The 17,506-nt window shown below is 44.7% G+C and overlaps 1 protein-coding gene across 2 annotated transcripts in view; it reads right to left on the bottom strand.

Moving 5' to 3' along the window:
- Positions 1 to 17,506, bottom strand: part of GRIN2B (glutamate ionotropic receptor NMDA type subunit 2B) — a 422,513-nt gene that overhangs the window by 109,021 nt on the left and 295,986 nt on the right. The window lies entirely within an intron of this gene.

Genomic DNA, 17,506 nt, shown 5'->3' on the forward strand with positions numbered 1-17,506 from the left:
TAAGACCAAATTGTCCATGGAGCACATGGGAGGAATGGAAATTGTATCTCACATATGGAGGATAAACTAGGTCAAATGGTCATATTAATTTAATTTCCATAAGACCTGAAAATATCCAACTCCCTTTGGATCTGGCTGTACTTTGTCAATTTTGAATATTAATTAAATTAAAACCTCAAAACTTCCACGTATAAATCCTCAGTAAAGGATTAAACTACAAGATTAAGAGGTGCCACAGCAATTCTGTTTTTCTCTAAGAATGTCACCCTCAAGTATGTAATCAGAAAACCTAGCTTCAAGTGGCAGCCATATTCAGAAGCTCTGTCCATAAAACTTTAGTCCGCTGGAAGGCCCATCAAGGTTTGGTACATAAAAATATTGCTTGATTTGTCCCTGGGATGCAGCAACCTGATGGCTTGTCTCATAAAGTTCTAATGTTACACAAATCTCAGATTGCCGGAACTAGAAGAAAACTTAGGAACTATCCACTGAGAACTCTCATTTTAGAAAGGAGGAAACGGGTCCCAGCACGCTACCTGACTTTCCCAGGTGACTTGCCTGTTCAGGACTGCAGTTCAAGTCTTCCGATTTCAAGTTCAGTGCTCTTCTCCTTACATCACCACGTAAAGGGAAATCGGTGTCGCTGAGCCCCAGATGTGCCCCTTAGCATTCCCACATCACATGCCATGCCCTGGTCTATGCAGATCCCTCACACAGACTGCAGAAAATAAAACCCATCTCATTTCCTGCCTGACCCTGGCTTGTGGAGAGTCTCAGAGCCCTGACGGGCTCAGAGCCAATACATTTGCTGTGTGTGGCCAGTCATCCTCCACCGGGTTTAATGGGGTCAAGCTGAGGTTAAAAGCCCTTGTGCCTCTTTGACTTTGACCATGCCACTCAGAGCTCATCCGCTGCAATGATTTAGCAGTACGCCCAGTGTGGGAGGTGTCCGGAAGAGCTCTGCCGGAATTTTCCCAGCAAACCAAGAGCCCTGGCACCACAGTACTAATTGTGCCCTCCACATTTTCACAAGGTACTAGATTCTCTTTATGAATGTCTTTTAATGTGGGAATAAGAGAGACAAGTCTCTCCTCTCAGGCAATCCTTTCAACTTTCAGATAAGCAGATGAAGTCCAGAGGGTTCTGTGGCTTTACCAAGCAAGATCAGACGACAGGGCTGGAGAGAGGATCCAGGTGTCCTCACCCCCAGACCAGATCTTTCCACTCAACACCATGCCTCAAAAATGGTGGAGCTTTTCATAGCTCTCAATTTCCATTCTCTATTCTCAATTTCCATGTTCCAATTTCCATTCCATTGGAGAACTGGAAATTCTCCAATTTCCATTTGTTATTCAGAGCAAAATAATAAAGGAGGAAACACAGCTCCAGGGAGGAGAGTCGAATTCTTGACCCCTTTGTGTACAATTTTCTAGCTCTGAAAATCTGTAACTCTGTCACTGTGTCTTTGGCGTGTCACTTACCATTTAACGCCTGCAGCTCCCTCATCTATAAAATAGACTCGTTCAGACCATCTCACTTGCCTGATGCGGGAAGCACAGGGCTGCTTCGAGATGCTTTCTATCTCTACGTTTCATCTGATTAATACTGTGGCTATTATATTGCCAACCTCTATCAACTAAATGACAAAAACCACAGATCTTTCGAAAAGCCTTTCTCTGGTCTCTTTTTAACAATTACTATTTCATATGCATGTTTTCTCTTGAAACAGTAGGAACAGTTTCCTATGGGATTAGAAATAGTGGACTTAAAAACATTTAAAAGCTACTTAGTTAGAGACCAGTATTGGGGGAAGAAAGCGAAATATTTAAAAATTAGATGTTCCTTGTGATGGTTTGGTAGACTAAATAGAAATTCATAATAATTAAAAGGAATCCAAAATGACCAACCTGGCACAACGTGGCCGCCATGGCAGGCCATGGCCTGGGAACAATTCTCTCCTGTACTTACCCAGAGCTTCTTCTGGGATCAAACCCAGAAGAAAGATCTCATTAGTGAGATATCCTGCACTCAAATGAATGACTTAGACAACGCCCCTAAATGCTGGTAGGAAGAAAATAAGGAGAAACAGGAAAGCATGAGTTAACTGAAGCAGAGAGGAATGCAGTATATACTCCGCACACACTCCAGCACCAGCAGCAGGAGAAGCGGCAGGCGGTGTGCGTGGCATTTAAGAGTAAGGACACTGCAGCCAGACCACTTCTGTTCAGATCCTCAACCCACCAGCTCCTGGGTTACGTGGCAATGTTTTCAAGGCACACGCGTTGTTTTATTCTGGCCGACAATGGTTTCCTTTTTGAGGAAAAGGGATTTGAAGAAGCTTTAAAGGTTTCCTTTGGCACACAGGCATATATTTTCATATACAAAAATACTAAACCATGTTGTTGCACAAAATTAGAAATACCAGTTTCCTAAGCTGTCAAGTGTAGGCCTTTTGTCTTATTTTGCAAAATGAAACTTAGTAGAGAACATCAGGAAAAACTAATATGAAAAGTAGATTGCAACATTAATTTGTAATTACTTGAGGCAAATTAAAAATAGTTTGTCTTCCAGTGGAGTAAACATTTTCTCTGAAGTGGTGTTTATGCCATTCATTTATTTTACAAACCATTCCTTACAAATCATAAATGCTTCAAGTTTGGGCTAGTCCATATCTCGGTTATTTAAATTCTAAATTCATAGTGTTAAATTAATGAGATATTAAAGTATCTTGAAGACTGCCTGGCATAAATTTAATATACCTCCTCTCTCCTGCTGGTGGTGAGGACTGGCCCCTTAGCAATCTGGCTGAGGGGTAAACGGTGATATGTCAACTCACCAACCACTACAGTGAGAGAGTCTTCTCTGGCCCTTAGGCCCGACGATGAAATATTTCTGAGAGCTATTACCTGAATTCTGTTTCATGACTGAATGCCGTGAATTAGATTTATCTGAAATGAAAGAAAACAGAGGGGAATTGTTGAGAGTCACCCGACAATCTCTGCTCAGATATTAGAAGGTAGAGAATATTTCATCTTCCTCCAGAAAGATGTGAAGTCAGTGAGCTCCAAGGGGCTCTGCCACCGGCTGCGATGGCCTCCTGTCTACTCTTTCATTCCTCATTTTTGTACCCTTTCGCCAAGCAGGGTCAATGTGGCAGGCCGTGGCCAGGCGACAATTCTCCTCTGGATCGTTCCATCTGGGATCAAACCCAGGAGCTTGTCCTCAGTAGTAAGATACCCTACACTCGAATGAATGAAAAGGCCTGGACAATGCCTCAAAATGCTTAGTGATGAAGAGTTAGTAGAAAGAAAATAAAAGGGAGAAACAGTACACCTGAAACTAACACAACCTGTGAATCAACTATACTTAAATAAACAAAGAAAAATAGTGAGGAAGGAAAAAAAAGGGAGAAACAGAATATGTTAAGTGGAGATTAAAGGAATGTAGTACGTATTAAACACACACACACACACACACACACACACACACACACCAGTACCACCAATATGCAGTGCAGCGTGGTACGGAAAAGCAGGAACACTGAGGTCAGATGAGTTCCTTGCTCAGCCAGTTCTGAACTTGTGTGACCTCATGAGTTATTTAACCTTCCTTTGCCTCGGTTTCTTCACTATAAAAATATGAATAATAATAGCACTTATAGGACTGCTGTGAGGATACATAAAGGACTTAGAACTATACTACTGCATCTATACATAACGAGCCTTAGGTTTTAGCTGCCGTTGTTATTATGACGGTTGCCTTTTTAAAAAATACTGCCTGGATATCAGAGAACGTTAGGGTTAGTGTGGACTCCTGGATCACAGTCTGACCTTCCATGTTTAAAGGAAGGCCTGGGAAGATGCTGCTCTTCGGCGGGGTAAGTTCGGAGTCCGGGTCTCCCAATTTCTGGGTCTCTTCTTTTCCATAAAAGCACATTTCCTCCCATTCCCACAGTATCCGAACTGCTAAGGCTTCGGGACATTTGTTTTCTCTCCTGTGGTTGGTTCCCCCTGTAAGGTACTCTGCAGTAGGGAATCACTTAATCGTACTACTTCCATGTATAGTTCACTTCCTGAGGAAGGCAAAAGGTGAGCTCACAGCCCCATAACTTTAGTCTAGAATAAATGACTCCTCAAAATGACCTCCATTCTGACCTCCTGGAACCCTGATTGGAACACTATGTAATTAATTCTCTTTAAGACTCCTCTGGAGGGGGCACGCTCCTGCTTGAGGGCTCCTTAGGGAACTGGCGACGCCAATACATCAAGAGCGCTGGACACCAAAGCTGTTCCGCACTTCGGGAACTGTGCACAGGACTCAACAAGGGAAAGGAATTCCTCCTGGTGCTCGTGCCTACAGCCCTGCGTCACCTCTGCTACGGTGACACAGGCGAAGGTGCGACGCGAAACCCAGGGTTACCAGAGGCAGTTTGCAAGGTGACATGCCCAGTGGGGGGGAATCAAGTAACTCTTCTGGATAATGTTATCGTCACTGCATGTTTTTTTTTTTCCATTTTAAGTTCATGCTTTCATGTTGCATGTAAGTTAAAATCACTTCCTTTTTCAAAAGCACGGAATAAAACCCCTCTTCTCTTCCCTAGATTATGTGCTCAGTATACGGGAATATACCCCAGTGTGGGTTACCAAAACTCAGCAGCTGGGACCTTCCCAGAGAAAATGCCAAGACAGGTCAGAGGCTAGCTGATCGCTGAGTACATTGCTATTTCTTCTTTAGGCCTACTAATAATTTGCAGGTGAAGGCTTGCCTTTCTGACATCCATTTTAGCTCAAGAGCTGGCAGCCCCGCTCAAGGGCTATATGTCCAAAGCAGCCAAACAGTGACTGGCACAGACATCTCTAGGACATTCAACCCTGACAACCAGAAGCCTTTTCCTTCTTGTGAATGTTCAGACTTTTTTGAAAGAAACCCTGGTCATATACGCCCTTGGTCAAGAATCCAAAGTGACCTGGGCATGACATCAAGAGAAAAGAATAAGGAGGCTTTTCTCTTCCTTTTGGCCTTTCTCCAGTTCCTCAATTTGTTCTTCCATAGGAGCCCATCTCTACCCTCTCCTCTACCTGAGGTGGCCAGCAGAATGAACACACGGGCAATATCTCCATGCATATAGCCCCTGCCCACTCCACAGCTACGATATGCTTCATTTCACAACTGCCCCCAACGGCTCTACGGAAGAACGGTGGCAAAAGAGTTAAACCAAGGAATGAGTGAGATGGCTTCAGTTACGGGGGCTGGGAGTGAAGGTTATGAGGAACTGTCGTCCATGGAAAAAGGGGGCTATGATTCAGTCTTCCAGTCTAACGGGTGGGAAAGACCTTCAGGTGGAGATTTCTAGAAGCAATTACATTGAACGGGAGGAAAAGAGGATCAAAAGAAGGAAGATATTCCAGGGGCAGGAGATGGTTTACAACAGACAGAGGACTCAGGATGCCTGGGTGTAGGTGATGTCGTTCGGAGAGGTGGGCGCCTCGTAATGACCTCACGCTATGGATGCGAAACAGAGGGTGATGGGGGCTGTTGACTCATCCCAGCGCACACCTCCGCCTTCAGAAGATGCAGTCATGAACCACCTGCCACAAGGATAATGCCCTTTCACATAGGAAGTAGAATGATTTATTGAGTCTAGGGTCCAAGGAAAGACTGGGGGAATGAAACATACATGTGGCCCGGAGGCACCGTGGAACATAATACGGGCGTGAAGGAAGTGAACTGTCGGGAAAGTTAGTTAGCGTCAAGGGGTTTGTTGATGTGGTTCCCGCAGCACTGTCTGCAGGAGAGCTTTCTGGGGCTTCAGTTCAGTGAGAGGACCCACTCCTTAAAGTCTGGTTGGGTTTGAAGGTGCAGGAAATGTAAATATATCCGTCAATAGTAAAAGGGATATCCGGGACCTGAAAACAGTGAGACGAAATGTATCATATACCTTATCAAGAAGAAAACGCCAAGATGGAAACTACAGTGCAAAAGTGCTGATCAAAGGTTATCAAAGCAAACACAGCCTATGTTTCTAGAGTTTCTGTAAGTGCTGCTCTGAATCACAGTACTTTATAGCACGGTTTCTAGACCAGGTTAGAGTAGAGGGTCCAGGGGAAGATCAAACTTGTTTATTTCTTTAACTAATTTTAGTTAGTTACTTGGTTAAAGACACCCATGGATCTATTCCAATATTCTAACGTGGCTTGACACTTAAGTCAGAATTTGAAGCAAGGTGAGGGCAAGAGTTTATTCAAACCTAACCCCCTTTCCCTCTTTCCTGGTCCTCAAGAGGACAGCACCATGGACCCCAACTGAGTCTTCACAGGGAAGCTGAAAGAAACATGTAATCATCTCTCCCTGCTGTACTGTGCGGGGGCTAGAACTCTGCTGTTCCTTCTTTTCAGGGGATCCTAGCTCTTTCTCTCCCTCTGTAGGTTGATGTTTCCATGGAAACATGCTCTTTAATGCTTCTGAAATTACTGTGCATTTATACCATTAACTCTTTGTTAGCCAGGGGAGGTCACAGAGATTTATTTTCCAACTTCTGCAAAGTAATTCCATTTTCTAACTCTTTTTACTGCAAACTTAAAAAAAAAAACAAAAGTAATTCACACTTGATGCCCCGATGTCCTCACCAGCCCTCACTCCTTAACTCTTACAATCTTGGCTGTTGCCTCTGTCACGCTATGGAAACTGTCCTTAGGAGGTCCTCAGTAATCAAAGCAAAGTCAACAAAACCAAATCAGTAGTCTTTGTTTCCTCATCATTCTCCTTGACATTATACAGCTTCTAACAGTTGATACTCCCACATTTTCAGTAACTCTCCTTTCCTGTTTATTTTTTGATTAAAGTAGGATAATTTCTTGGTTCTCCCTATATCTCCCAGACCAGTTCTCTCTTCTTTTCCGTCCACTTTTGCTTGGAAATCCCTAATCTGGGGGCACCCCAAGACTCACGTTTTCACCCGTGCTCTCTCCCTCTGAGACTCATTCGTAGACAAGTATCAATCATCACCTCCACACCAAGGCCTCCGAAATCTCCATCGGAGGTCCCATCTCTTTCTTGACCTTCAGTGTGATATTTCTGAGGGGACCGTTTTACCTGAATGTTCTGCTATCAGTTCAAACGCACATGGCCAAGGCCAGGCCAGGCTCCCCTGTCTTCCGGCAATGAGATCACCGCTCAGGGTTTAACTTTCTGCCACACCTCTGGCTCCTCCCTCTCTGTTACGCTTTCATCTTTACAACATGAATGTAAAGGAGAAAAGGCTGGCTGCTCTTATGAGCTGCTTTCTCGGAACCAGGCAAATCCGTTAAATCGTCAGCTGTAGTTCAGCAATATGTACAAAATGAGCTGAGGGATATTTTTTTTTTCCCCTCTTTTCAGAATTTTGTCTCCCCAAGCTAAATGAACCTCATGGCTTTCTAGCCTATAAGTAAAATTGCTTAGAAGCCATAGTTCTTGCTCTGGTCACTCCGTTAAAAAAGCAAACAAAACCCTGTAGCAAATGCTACCATTTTTTGAGCACATACTAAGCTCTGTTCTGGGTGTTTTGCACTATTTGATATTGTCACAGCAGTGCTATAAAATGATAGATCACGTTATAATGAAAGCCCAAGGTTGGTGCCACTGGGAGTTGATCCCATGTGATTCTGAGTGGCTCTAAAACCCATGTTCCTCCCACTAAGGATTATGTTGTCAAGAGAAGCAATGGTCAGGAGAGAGGAAAACAAAAGAGTCCCAAACTTCTAACGTGGTAGAACCAAAATCTAAACCCAGTTCTGAATGGCAGCAAAGCCTGGGCTCTTAATCACTAGTTACACCGCCAAGCGCCAGCCCACCAGGTGCTTTTAATTGTCCCTCATGCCAGCGTCAGAAGGGAAATCTTTAGGGAAGCGGGAGACAGACATGGAAAGACTGGAGACGCGTTGCTGGTCAGGCGATACGTTCATAGAATAACAAGAGAACTCCAGGTCTCTAAGGGCTGTCAATCTGTCATATTTCCTAAGCACTAATCCAAAAAAAAAAAAAAAAAAACCTGCAGAAATGGAATTAATTCACCTTCTAAGAAAACAGGAGACAAACCACAAAGCAGTAGCTTGACTGAACTTATCGAGGAATTAATTCTCAGATCACACTCTGGGAGGAAGTCAGTTATGAAAGCCTAGGACTGCATTCTTGGAGCTCTTGTTAGGGGCAGACAACAAGAGCTAGAATATTTATTTGGCTCGGATAAGATGGGAAAAAAATTTTGTCCTGCTTTGGCACAGAATATCTAAGTTCTCTCTGGACTTAAAAAAATACAATCTTAAAGTACTGCTTTGGAGCTACAGTCGACTCTCAGTGATCCTCCGTGAGGGGGGCAGAACCATACTCATGATCTGGACAATCAAATACAACGGTCACTCTTGGTACTAATTCCGTTCCGTCTCATCATGGGTTTAAGCTGCAGGACACGCCCCTCCTTTGGAAACGCTTCTAGTCTAGGTCTCATCACGCTGCACTGTCTTGGCTCTTCTCCTTCACCTGTGATTGTTCCTTCTTTCCCTTCTCTGCTGGCTGCTTTTATTTCTCTTCTCCCTTATTTGAGGTTTTGTAGGAAATTTCACTACAGGGTCTCTGTCCATTTCAGCCATTCTCAGGGCACCAACTCTTCCTCTGAGTCCCAATTCTATGCCTGCATCCGAACATCTTTTTCATGCCCCACTTTCACCCCTCGATGGCCCTGCCTGCCCGTATTTCCCCTGTTACAAACTCTTAGTGTTGGCGATGGATTTGCTTTATCTTTCTCCTCAAATAAGCTGATTTTCTAATTCCCTCTCTGACTGAGTTGAGATTCACTGAGCATCTGGGATGGTGCCTGACACACAGCAGGCGCTCAGTGCACGTTAGCTGGCCTCATTCCTTCGGTCTTGAAACCTCCCAGGAGTCTCTGCCATCTTCCTTTTCCTAGTTTCCCACAACCAACGAGCCCCCCAAACGGTCCTATTTTTACAAAATACTTCTTGCATCTGTCCCTTCCCTGCGAGTCCCGTGACTTTCATCCTAGACGAGACCTTTATCACTTGATACCCAGGCACGTACAGCAGCCCTCTCCTGGCTCGTCTTCTCCCCATCCATCGCCCCCACCTTCCAAATACCACCTTCACTTCATCTTACAACAGGACTTCTTAGGGTTATGTCACGGCTAACTCAGAAATCTCCAATGGCTCCCCACTACCTACGGGAGAATTCTGCCCATGGTCAAGGTACCCTCCATCCTGGCCCCATCTATCTGTTCTCTATATGAACTCTTGCTAAAGCCAAGTGGCTTCTTCACTGTCCCCTGAGCGTTACCTGCATTTTCCTGCCCCCCGTCTATCTTCTCTCAGTTGCGTACAACACAAATCTCACTCACGCTTGTGGTCTCAGATCCCATTTTACCCTCTCCCTATACTTTCCTGACCATGCCAGGCCCCTCTCTCCTCCTGCCCTTTCTAGCCTCCAGTCCACATTTTCAGCATTTGATTTACTGTTGACCTGATGTCTTGCTCCTTTTTCTTACTGAACGTTTTATGTGTGTGGATCTTGTCTTCCATGATAGACAAAACACTGTTGAAAGGTAAGTATCAAATCTTGTCCTTCTATTATCCTTTGCAGAATCCAAATTAGTGCCTTCCTTGTGGTACATATTCAATAAATACTTACTGATTTGTTTTTGAACTTCTAGAAGACTAGTCTTGAAGGCTTCTCCTCTGCTTTCTCACTTCCCACCCCTCACACCCACCTTTCTATGTCAAACCTCTCTCTCTCTCTCTCTCTCTCTCTCTCTCTCTCTCTCTCTCTCTCACACACACACACACACACACACACACACACACACACACACACACACAAAGAGCTGGCACTGTGCATTGGTATCAGCATTGAGTATTGATTCCCTATAGAAAGTGACTCCTCCAATAACTGATTTAAAAAAGAATAACTTCTAAAGAATATACAGCTACAACTTTTTTATTCTAAAACCAATGAGACAAAAAGTGGGGCTGACTTCATTTCTGCATGAGCTCTTCTTAAACTTCTCCCCTTTGGATGTTCTTCCCGTTACATTGTCCATAAAACATATATCTGCCCATGAGAATCACCTAACTTACTCAAATCTTATTCCATAAGAAAGAAAAAGAAATAAAATTTCTTGATAACAGGGCTGCTGGCAGTGATTTTTTCTTTGAAAAATAAAAGCACTGGGGGAATCTGAAATATATGTAAAAAATAATACTGGGGTGTTCTCTACCAATGTAAGCTCACTTTGGTAGTTTAGGAACAGAGAAACATAGAGCTCATTTTGTTTGTAACATTGAAGTGAGAAGGTCTTTAAAGAAACAGAAACCAGAAAAGCAAAAGAATTTATTTGTTATTTGTTTTCTAGTATTTTTCAGTTTTTTTTTTTTTTTTTTTTTTCGATACGCGGGCCTCTCACTGCTGTGGCCTCTCGCGCTGCAGAGCTCAGGCTCCGGACGCGCAGGCTCAGCGGCCATGGCTCACGGGCCCAGCCGCTCCGCGGCATGTGGGATCCTCCCGGACCGGGACATGAACCCGCGTCCCCTGCATCGGCAGGCGGACTCCCAACCACTGTGCCACCAGGGAAGCCCTCAGTTTTAAAATTAAATTAAAAAAATTAAAAGGTCCACAGTGGGGGAGGGAGATAACTTTTCCGCAATGTTCATGCGGTTAGGCGCACATAAAACCCCTCCCTCCCCGCTTCCCTCTCCCCAGCTCCCCACAACACCACAGCAAGAGCAGAAGAGAAAGAGAAGCCACCTAAGTGTCCATCGACAGAGCAATGGATAAAGAAGATGTGGCGCATATATACAATGGAATATTACTCAGCCATAAAAAGGAACAAAATTGAGTTACCTGTAGTGAGGTGGATGGACCTAGAGTCTGTCATACAGAGTGAATAAGTCAGAAAGAGAAAAACAAATACCATACGCTAACACATATATATGGAATCTAAGGAAAAAAAAACGGGGGGGTTCTGAAGAACCTTGGGGCAGGACAGGAATAAAGACGCAGACGTAGAGAATGGACTTGAGGACATGGGGAGGGGGAAGGGTAAACTGGGACAAAGTGAGAGAGTGGCATGGACATATATACACTAACAAATGTAAAATAGAAAGCTAGTGGGAAGCAGCCGCATAGCACAGGGAGATCAGCTCGGTGCTTTGTGACCACCTACAGGGGTGGGATAGGGAGGGTGGGAGGGAGGGAGACGCAAGAGGGAGGAGATATGGGAACATATGTATATGTATAGCTGATTCACTTTGTTATACAGCAGAAACTAACACACCGTTGTAAAGCAATTATACTCCAATAAAGATGTTAAAAAAAAAAAAGAAGAGAAAGTGAGGGTGAATATTCAGATATTCACACTAAGATCTTTTCTACATTTGGCCCAACTCTGGATAACCCAGAATGTCAATATCCGCCAAGATGCCTGTGGGTCAGTGCAGAAAATGCACAAAGTGAATTATTTCATGGGTGGGAAATCAGGAGTTGAGATAGTTCAGGCTCTCTCCTTTGTAGATAACACCAGGACACGAAGAAGCAGTCCAGGTGGAAATCAGAAACGTACTGTTAATAAGTCTCTCTGAACCTTCCTGTGAAAGCAGAGGAAAGTTAATTTGATTAACACTTGCCTGAATTCCCTCAAACCCTTGGGCATCCTAGCATAACATAAAGCAATTTAGCCTTTGAGTCCATTTCCTTCCCTCTCTTCCAGTCACTCCCAGGTTGCTTTGATTACAGGAAGTTAAAACACATTCAGTGTGACTGGGGGCAGAGCAGCAAAACAGCCTGAAGAAATGCGGTGTTTGATGTCCTCAATTATAAGGGGGTGAGGTTGGGCGTGTAAGAGAGGATGGAGGGAGTGAGCACATGCTGGAGAGAAAGGAAGAGATGGAGAGGAGATGAAACAGCATGCAGTACGCTGGCTAACATCTCCATGGCAACCACAGTCCACGCACAGAGAACTGCCAAAATAAGTCAAGATCCAAGTAAGTAGGTGTTGGTGGAAAGAGGAGGTAAGAACTCAGCAGTGGACAAAAACCAGCTAGAGGAGATGAATTCTCTTTGTGAGCTTAACTCTTCTTCCCACTTCTTTCTCCAGCCATACTCAAAGCTCCCGTTTGGGTGAGAATGCAACTGAAGTTTGCCTGCCGTCAAGTGCAAATTTTACCCAGGAAGGTCTTGGGATGGTAGGAATGAGGCTTACGAGGCCCCAGGAAAGCCAGGAGAGAGAGAGAAAAAATCCTGAGAAGGTGAATTAGATCCCTGTAGCCATTAGCTTGTTTCCTCAACTCTGTCCAGCAATGTGCACAGAAGGAATAGATTTGTTTTCATTTTTCAGTTGGCCTAAAGAGGGGAAACAGCATGGATGGAGATACTGTTGGGCGTGTAAGACAGCTACAGAGTTCCTACGTTGGTGTTCTAGGCTGCCTGTTCAGTGCGGAATCTATCCCTGTAACATGGGAAGGAGCTTTGTCAAAAATAGAGTCAGGATGTCCCTGGAAAATTTAGGTGCTTGGAAAGATCATTTTCTGAGAATGTGAAAATTACCCAGTGAATAATGTATAGTCCTTTCTGTATAACTTTAGGGCGTCACATATAAGAACCATCAAGAGCAGCAGGATTTGGGGGCATTTGTGCCTCGTGGCGAGCCCTGGGCTATAACGCCGGATGCGTGCGGGGCTTCTCCACACAGGTTTACACCTGAGCGGGGGGCCCTGCTGGGTCTCTGACACTCACCTCGGGAGCCCGTTAAAAGACATGAATTCCTGAGCCACACCCCAGAGCCTATGCCTGGACGGGCCTGAGAATGTGCATTTTAAAGCTCCCTGGTGGCTCTGTTGTGTAGACAGGTAAGGAGACCACCCCGCGAAGCAAAGTCTCTACCCCACTCTCTGGTGACTCCCCTACTCTCTGCTTTGTTGGGAGGCGAGGCTTTCCTCACCCCTGAAGTGGCAGAGTCCTGGTGCCTGGTAGAGAGTTACCCCTCGCACGCTGCCCCGGCCAGAAAAATGTCATTCTGTGTTGAAAATGAGTGTGAGACCAGCACTGGTCACCAACTACTCCTGTGAAGGAGACTCTGCTCTTGGAATCACTCTTCTATAAATGTTGGAGGGAAAGGGGCAAACTAGGCAGAAAGGGAACATAGTTTACACTGAGGGCTTAGACAGTACGTGAGAATGGTTAGGTTTTAAGGTAAAATAAATAGCTAAATTTTGAACAAGAAGTACAGCACTCTTAATTCTCCTCTGGACCCACAGAGGCACTCCCCTGCATCCTTCCTTGCCCCAAAAAAGGCATCCTGGATATCACTTATCTCAAAACTCAGTTCTCTTTCCTTTCAGTAACACCACGCTTCTGATTCCAATTTATACTACCAAACGTCTGAAGAATTGCTTCCGAAAGTAACTAAATCATATCTATAAAAAGTAAAATTTACTAGATGAGGCATCTGACAGGAGCAATGTTAAGTTTATGCACCATAAGATCATGGAGCCCTAGGATATGTCAGACACTAAATACAGAGATGAGTAAGAGAAGTTCCTGTCCTGGCATCTCCTAAGCGCTCACTCTGTTACGGGTGTTTTGCAGATGTTACCTCATGTGATCCCATGTTACAGATGAGGAAACTAGGGCTCAGAAAGGTAAATAATTTTTTTCAAAGTCATGGAGCTAGTAAATGACAGATGGAATTAAAATTGAGGTTTGTCTGATTCCTAAATTGTACTTTTAAAATCTATCACACGAGCTCTTTCCCACAGTTTTGGGTACAAACAGAAATGTATATACAAAATTAATATTGCTGATCACGTGTCCACTCTTCCCCTCTATTTCAATCCCTGAACAAGCACATGGAATTATCATGGGGAAAAAAAAACAAACGCCCTCTTCTGAAAAGAGATGATAGATGTCTCCCATTCCTTTGTCCAGGGCTAAGGAAAGAGAAGAAAGCATTTCCATGAGTGGAGTAAAGGAATACATACATATGTTGGTCTCTCTTTGCCTTTCCTTTTGTTCTTCCCCTTTCATAAGACTTGAGGCTACACCATGTACACTTGAGAGGTGACTGACTGTCTCTGAAGAATGAAGAGGATTGAAAGGGCTGTCAAAGAGGAGGAAGGAGGATCCCAGTGCTTTGTGGAAAGCTGCAAAAAGATCACTCCAGCAGCAACACTGCCCCTCTCCATTCACCGAAACAGACGCGAAAGAAGCATTTATCAAGGAAACAACAGCATCTGTATGTGGGGCTGTGTCCCAGCAGTGGTCCACTGTCAGGATAGCAAGGCCTTGCAGGAAACGTACATCACTTCGCTCACCTGCCCCCTCCCTCCTCTCTGCCTTTCCTAGTGCTGGACTGCCACTGGCCTATCTCTCAGGCGCACAGCAGAGCAATAAGGGAGCTGGTAAGGGGCACTGCTGAGGAGAGGGAAGTCTCACAAATACAATGTGTTAGGTACTGTAACCACCTTACAAGGAAGGGAGGAGGGCCCAGAGGACACAGGGAAGCTGCGTAGGGAAGGGGCTTACGGCTTCACAAGGGGGAGCTATTTTCGTGGCTCTTAAGGAATGAGTTGTTTATCTGTCAGAAGAGAGATGGATGGAGAGTCCAGAGACTGTGTCACAGGCATCGGCAAGTGTCTGTAGGAATGTTGGCGCTGTGGCCGCAGGACAGGATGGAGGAAAGGCAATAAGGTCACTGGAGTGGAGAGAATCAATGACAACAGCTTTAAGCCTGGAAGGAGCGACTGAGGCCATGTGAAGGTCTTGAACGTGAGGCTCTATCCCTATAAGTAAGTATCCAAGACAAGTCTTCAAACGGGGCAGATAAGTGATCCAATTAGTCTTTCTAATTAAATTTTTTGTTGAGAACAATAATGCTTGGCGTGAAGATAAAGTTAAGGGGCTCAGAGTCTAGATAAGAGAAACCATGTGAATGTGAAGCATAGGAGTGGAAGTGGTGACTGAATGCAGGACAATCTAAGGGACCCTGTGAAGGGCATGGATGGCCGTGGAATGCGAGATGTAGTTCGTTTAGCTGCATCGCCTGTCCCCTCTCATTACAGGGAGAGAAAGTACAGCTCTGAGCTCTGCAGGCCACTCTCAAGGCACGGCATCTTGCATTTAGGACCTTCCTGATTATAACGACAACCTCCATAGGACTTTAAGCTCAGAGGTAAACTGACTGGTTCTTATTAGAATTAGAAGAGGAAGAAGAGGGAAGACTGGGAGAGTCAGGAAGGAAAGGGAGCTTGGAGCGTGAATAAAGACCAAGATGGGGTGCAGCAGAGCCATTCCGCATGTTGGAAGGTCATGCTGGCAGGAGGGGCAGCCAGCAGCCCATAAGCAACCTGTGATACATACATCTGATGACACTTACTTAGCTACCTTAGGAGCTCCCCATCTTCAGGTTTGAGCGTTCTTCTTTTTTAAATTGAAGTAGAGTTGATTTACAATGTTGTGTCAATCTCTGCTGCACAGCAAAGTGAGTCAGTTTTACACATATAGACATTCTTTTCCATTATGGTTTATCCCAGGAGATTGAATATAGTTCCCTGTGCTCTACAGTAGGACCTTGTTGTTTATCCTTTTTAAATGTAATAGCTTGTGTCTGCTAACCCCAAACTCCCAGTCCATCCCTCTCCTTCCCCGCCCCCCTTGGCAACCACCAGTCTGATCTCTACGTCTGAGTCAGTTTCTGTTTCATAGATAGGTTCATTTGTGTCATATTTTAGATTCCACATATAAGCGATATCGTACGGTATTTGTCTTTCTCTTTCAGACTTATGCCACTTAGTACGATAGTCTCTAGTTGCATCCATTTTGCTGCAAATGGCATTATTTTGTTCTTTTTTTATGGCTGAGTAGTATTCCATTCAGGTTTGAGAATTCTGATTCCTTTTACCTCTGTGGAGTCCCTTTAACTGTTTTCATTGTTCTTGCCCGGATCCTCTCAAAACCACTGCCAGAATATAAGATGATATTTAATCCAAAGTCCACAGCCTGACCTGTGTCAAATGTTAGCATGCAGAGATATCAGTGCATTCAATTTGAGAAAGTTGCCCTGGGTGATTCTAGAACCTACCCCACCACACAGTCTCACCCCTGCTGAAAACTTCTACTGTACTGGGTACCTGACCTGTGCTGGGTGAGGAGAAAGACTGCACACCAGTCGGATACTTCAGTGGACTCGTCTGGATGCAGGCTCACTCTCATCATGGGGTCATAGCACAGGACCACATTTAAAATCATGGCTCATTGCGACTCTCAGCTGTTTTTCTGCACTGCAGCTCTTCATCAGCAGCGCTAATGGAGGACAGGGAGGGCATGCAGAACCCAAATCACTAGATAACTCAAACCTCATTGTAAGCAAAGGTTCACGGCGCTCCCCCACCGAGTCCTTGGTAGAGAGCTCTTATCAAGAAGCAAAACTGAATAATGCTTTGCCTATTCTCTTTGCACCTCCGTACCTGCTGGTGGAAGTCCTAACCAGCAGCAAAATGACCAAAACCCAGCAGGAGGGGGCAGGGGGAAAAGCGAAAGACCTAGAAACTTCACAGAGTGGATAATAAGTGCCTGAATGATGGGATCTTGGAAAATTGAGGCCTAGCGGATGAGGCTTCTTTCTTCCCCCCAAATACAATGAAGCCAAATCATCAAGCACGTTTGCTCTAAGATGTAAACTCGGAAGTGCCATGAACTACCCCACATAACTCAGGAGCAAGGCAGAGTATGGGGAAAGCCTCAGTTTTCACACCTTAAATGTGCAACCATAACCTTAAAATTCATCCAATTCAGGAAGCCGCTTGTCTCTAAATGTAACGAAAAAAAAGAAAAAGGAAAAAACAGTCTATTGAGTCTATCGGGGCTTCTGACACACTCACAGACGGTGCAATTAACATCCAGCTCAGCCCATATTCCCATCGTGCCCTTTGCCCCCTTGTCACTCTGCTGGCTTTGGGCAACACCTGACTTCATCTTTCCTTTCGTTTTATCTTTTGTTTTCTCTTCTGTGGGTTCTGCAGTCACTGGAGAGACTTCATTTCACTTGGCAGTGACACTCTGAGAGCAGGAACTAGAGCAGAGAGGCTGTAAGGATGTCCTGGCCCCCAGTTCTCATGCCAAAAGTTTCTTTCCAAGATACTGTTTAGGGAGGATATACCCACCAATGAAATATTGTCTTTTAAAGAGATCGGAAGCAAATATGGCCAACATTGACTTTCATTAAATCTGTGCAGTGGACGCATGGTATCTGAGACAGTATTTTCTGTACTTCCCTGTACACTTAAAGAATGTCACATCTTTAAAAATTAATTAATTTATTTTATTTTATTTATGTTTGGCTGCACTGGGTCTTCATTGCTGCATGCGGACTTTTCTCTAGTTGCGGCGAGCGGGGGCTACTCTTTGTTGCGGTGCGCGGGCTTCTCATCGCGGTGGCTTCTTTTGTTGCGGAGCATGGGCTCTAGGC

This window comes from Kogia breviceps, chromosome 12 (genome assembly GCF_026419965.1).
Source record: "Kogia breviceps isolate mKogBre1 chromosome 12, mKogBre1 haplotype 1, whole genome shotgun sequence".
NCBI lineage: Eukaryota > Metazoa > Chordata > Mammalia > Artiodactyla > Physeteridae > Kogia > Kogia breviceps.